The following is a 5559-nucleotide window of genomic DNA, read 5'->3' on the forward strand; positions in this document are numbered from 1 at the left end:
GGCACCAATGGCACCAAAGCTATGGCACCAAATAGCTAGTGGGGGGTGCATATAATAATAGGATTCTAACTTTTTTGATTGTTGAAGCAATACATGTTTCTGAAATAAAGAGTGGAGTGAGATCTTGACCTTGTTTTTTTTCTTTGTGGGTTGTAGTAATGATGGTGCCTTTAGGATTGTGGGGTGGTTGAGACCTAAAGAAAAGAGGATGATGTGGGCATAATGATGGTGATAGAGAACATAACAACAGAGAGACATGATGATGATGATTTCTGGCGTTGAAACAGAGGAGGCAGTACAAGTATTTTGTGCACCCTTTCTTTATCTCTTCTGACATTTTGGAGAGAGAGAAAGAGAATGATTATGAGAGTGTGCATCCACTTATGAAACCTATAGGCTGGTCTACACTCTACAATTATTTACTCCCTCCGGTCTCAAATGTAAGAAACAAAAAAATAAAATTGGTGGTCTCAAATATAAGAAAAAGTATAGTAAAATAAACCTATTAAATGTCACAATTCCAAGTTTACCCTCATTAAACTCACCTCATTAATGTCTTTACTACTCCAAGACAAGGGTAAAATTAGAAAAATATCACTTTTTATAATGACTTAAATGTGGTCAATCAACTTTCTTAATATATGTGCATTTTTTTTTTGTTTCTTACATTTGAGACCGAAAGGAGTATAGACTATATAACACTCCAACATAAAGGCAATACGACTAACCTAAAAAAAAGTTTATATTGGAAATTACTACTCCCTCCGTCCCTGAATATCTGACCCATTTTCTAAAAAAAAGTGTCCCAAAATAACTGAGTCATTTCAATTTTCAATACAAGTTTCATCATTCCTAATACAATATAACTCTAATTAATACTACTTTCATCATTCCCAATACAATATATTCCACTTTCCCCTTTATTTATACATTTTTCTTAATCTGTGTGAAAAACCAAACTGGCTCAGATAAAACGGGACGGAGGGAGTACAACTTTTAAATTTTTAAAAATGTAAATTTTTTATTTTTCACCATTTTTTAATATAATATTTTTATTTTTGTGTTTTTAATCAACGTAGTAAGGACTCTCTAATATTTCTTTGAAATATAGATTTATTTATATGTTTATTCCTTTTAAATTAGTAGGGTGTAGTCTTTGCTCGAAACTAAGACACATTCACTTAAATCACGATCAAAACGGTTTTGGAAGTGAGTAATTTCAAATTAAGGAGTGCTAGAAATATTATCTTCTCAATACTTTCTCTAACACCCACTATTTTATTAAGTAAAATCTATATAGGTCTAACCACTTTATGTGGGACCTATTTTCAAAATATAAAACTCGTAGATATCATTCAATAAAATAATAAGTGTTAGAGAATGTTTTTTTTTTTTTAAGGAAAGTGTCAGAGAATGTTGAAAATAGAATGTTCATAGCACTCCTCGTTCAACATTCAAAGGCTTAACCAAACACTCATGTGCTCTTTATAGAATTGCTTAAGTGAGTTTCACTATTTTACATCACTTTTAAGCAATTCATTCGATTTCTTAATTACTTTAATAGATTTTACTTTATTGTTCATGCTAGACTTTGCAGGAACATAGGTTTGGTATCCCTCAAATGCAGAGAGACATATAGAGAATTAGGGCTATATCATAGTGGCCTCCTATACAGTGTATACATATTCATGATTAGCTCCATTTATCTTTAGGCTAGTGAGTCATATTCCATGCTCGGACGGTCTCCATGCTCGTGTAGTCACTCTATACTGATAAACTTGTGTTACTAAAGTGAAATCTAATGCTACATTTAAAAAAAAAAAAAATTAAACATGTTATATTCCAAAAAATTGCTAATAATATATCTTTCGAATATAAACAATTATGTTATCCTTCATAGCATGTGAATATTATAAAATATTCTATTGTTCCAATTGTAAAAAAATCAAGGTCTCTGATGCAACCCAATTCAAACAGGGTTACATACTATAATTAAGAGATGGAAGTTAGAGCTAAAAGAAAGAAAAATAATGGAATTTCTTCATTCATAAACATTATGATGTCATACGTACTTATATTAAAGGTGATACAGACCCACAAATAAGAAAATTACACTTTAAAATAATTATTTTTACTTCCTAAAAGAATACATAATAAATAGTTATAAATTAAGCATATATCTTAGCTTTTAGAATTAGTTGAATCACCGTAAGAGTTCCTCTTTTAAGTTGTAGACGTCTTTCATATTAATCTCATATGCAATCATTATATTTTTGATGTGTAGTTCTACCTAGAGTTGTCAATTTGACGGGGCTTCAACTTTTGAACCCCAACCCACATGTTAAGGGGGCTTAAAAAGCAATAAGATAAAATAGGCCCCCTTTTACATAGACCCCAAATATACTAAGCCCACTAAATATACAATAGTCCCAAAGATCCAAAATCTCCAATTGTTAAAAAAAAAACTCTCTTTTTATTAGATTTTTAATTGATAGTTGTGGTCAACAGCTGGTCAACGTCGGAGTACCCGGTGGTTCGACGAGCGGCGCTCCAACAACCCATGGCAGTTTGTCACTCCCCGGCGGTGCTACCTAATACAAACTAGACTCATATAATGAACATTTTGTATATTATAAATATAAACTTTTACGTACAATATAAACGCAACTCTAATAATAAAATATTGCAGAGACATTTGAACCATATAATGTAGATTTAAACCCACAACACATCTTTTCTCCTTACTTTGTGTGTATATTTTGCAGTTAAACTCTTGAAAACCTAAAATAAGACATTTACTTTTATGCATACCCATGGTCTATAGTTTTTAATTTTCTTGTATATTTATAAATCTACTTGATATTAATCAATTTACACACAGACACTATGAACTGCATATATATTTCAATTAAAAATTCTAACAATTAGAAAACTTACAAATTAGATTAAAAGATATAAATTTTTAACAAAAAGAAAGTTTTCAGTGCTATTTTTATAAAGAATCTAGAACAAATTTTTGCCTACATTGATTTGGTACACAACCTATAGTTTTACTGACTTGCTTGATTGAAAGGAAAAAGTCAAATGCTTAATTTCACCAAGTCATGAGTAAAATCACATAATTTATAACTTGTTTTCAATTATTTAGATTTTATGTTGAATCAATCAATATTTAATGCAAACACTACTACAAAAATGGGCTTATATAGCGCTTTTTTTTGGCTTTAGTTAGCGCTTTTGAAGCGCTATTGTAAATGGCGCTGGTAAAGGTAATATAGCGCTTTTTTTCTGTATAAAGCGCTAGCTATAGTAGGGTTTATATAGCGCTTTATGTCAAAAAGTGCTAGCAAAGGTTCTCCTTAGATAGCGCTTTCAAAAATAAACGTCATCTAAGACAAGTTTAAAAACAGCGTTTTTGTTTTAAAAGCGCTATGTAACATTAGGTTTAAATAACGCTTTATAAAGGAAAAAAAGCGCTAGGAAAAGCACTTATTTTATTTTATTTTTGTCAAAAAAAAATTCCTTTCCAGATAGCGTTTTTTTTTTTTTTATCGAGATAGCGTTTTTTTATTAATTTAAAGTAATATATATATATATATATATATATATATATATATATATATATATATATATAAAGTTTGAAATTTAAAGGGAAATGTATATAATTTAGGCACATTATAATTGAGACTATTATTTATCAAATAAAACATAACCATATCATAAAAAATGTATGTATATATATAGCATAAAAGTCAGAAATGTTTAGCCTCTAATATGGTAACATGGATATCTCTAAGAGTTGCAACTAATTAGTTGACATAAAGATCAAAATCTTCTATGGTATCATGCAGTCTTCATCTATCTTCTTGGTCTTCTCAACATTTTTATCCAAAACAAGCATGCAAATCATCATTCATTTCCAAATTTCGTTCACTCTCCTCCACCTGAATATATACCAGAAAACGCCATTAAGCAATAACGCTATATTATATTAGAGATAAATTCAAAGTACTACTGATCATGAGTACAAATTAAAGCAAGATTATAAATTAAAATAACTACCACTTCTAGCAAATATATTTAGAAACATTAAACTCACCTTATTATAAAAAAAAATCATATAACTTTTAGGCTGATCATGAACCGACACCATTCTTCTTAGATTTCTATTAGTTTATCTTTTGAGTATGTCACACACTTGAAACCATCAATGTACTGTATATATTATAACATTAAAAATAACCATGTTACTTAATAAACTTAATTATACATAGATATTATACTTTAATATAAAAAAAACATACCAACTTTGGAATCTCATTCAGTTTTGAAATGAGAATATCTTTCATAAACCTCATCACAAAGTACCCAACATCTATACCATTTTCTTGGCGAGGACACTACAAAAAATAAAATAATAAGTAATTGTATAAGTTAGTTTATTTGGTATGCCATGTAGAAGTCACGATGGATGATTATGGAATTGATTAGTAGGTTATACAAAAGGCATATGCATAGTGTATATCATATTATCACATCATTCAATTAGTTTATTAGAAAATAATTCTAGTCACACACAAAAAGTGTTATTGTTTATATATATAAAAAAAAAATATTTGAACCAAAAGAAAAATTATTCATCTTACTGGTTGTGTAGAGTTTAATTAAACCCAAAATCTTTAATAAACAATTGTCAAATTTCAGTAATTATTCATCAAACAAAAATTTTGAATTTTCGATTGTCAAATTCATCCTAATCACTAACAGTGCAGTCTTAAATTTAGTTTGAACCTTGAAAACCTAAAATATCCAGATGAAAATATGAAAAAATTAAAGAATATTTGAGTTAAATTGAGGTAAGGAAAGAATGAAGATGGTACCTGAGATGAAGAATTGAGTATTGAAAAAGATGTAACCGGACGACGGCAGCGACGATATGATGCACCGCAATTAAGAGTGAGATAGAGGTGGTTGTTCTGGAATGAATCGAAAGAGACGGTTATGGTTTTGGAATAGATCGAAGGAATCGAGTGATGGTGATGAATGAATTGATAGATATAGGTGGTTGGTGATGAATGAATCGATAGAGGTGGTGGTTCTGGACTGAATTGCCTGCACGCGATCTAATGAAATTTTGAGTAAAGTAGTTTTGGGTTATGTTATTAATTGCTTTAAAAAATACGTTTAATGAAAATTATGTTATAGTTTTTATTTTATCTTTAGGATGCATTAAAATAGGGATTTCCATTAAAATTGGGATTCTTTGTTACTTTTGAGTATATAACAAAAAGAAGTTACGCTTTGTTGTTAGTGTATAAAGCGTTTTTTTTTTGTGTAACAAAAAAAAAGCATTTTTTTTTTCAAATATAAATAAAAAAACAAAAAACGCAAACTTCATGAAAATTATGTTATAGTTTTTATTTTATCTTTAGGATGCATTAAAATAGGGATTTCCATTAAAATATTGGGATTCTTTGTTACTTTTGAGTATATAACAAAAAGAAGTTACGCTTTGTTGTTAGTGTATAAAGCGTTTTTTTTTCAAATATAAATAAAAAA

The 5559-nt window shown here is 29.0% G+C and overlaps 1 long non-coding RNA gene across 1 annotated transcript; it reads right to left on the minus strand.

Moving 5' to 3' along the window:
* Positions 1-3675: 3675 nt before the first annotated feature.
* Positions 3676-5247, minus strand: LOC146912201 (uncharacterized). The gene is made up of 3 exons (XR_015014461.1): positions 4881-5247; positions 4100-4400; positions 3676-3944 (listed from the first exon to the last, which is right to left on the minus strand). It is a non-coding gene; the product is annotated as an uncharacterized LOC146912201 (long non-coding RNA).
* Positions 5248-5559: the final 312 nt, after the last annotated feature.

Source organism: Medicago sativa, chromosome 6 (assembly GCF_051527215.1).
Source record: "Medicago sativa cultivar Bolivia chromosome 6, Bolivia_mono, whole genome shotgun sequence".
Classification (NCBI taxonomy): Eukaryota; Viridiplantae; Streptophyta; class Magnoliopsida; order Fabales; family Fabaceae; genus Medicago; species Medicago sativa.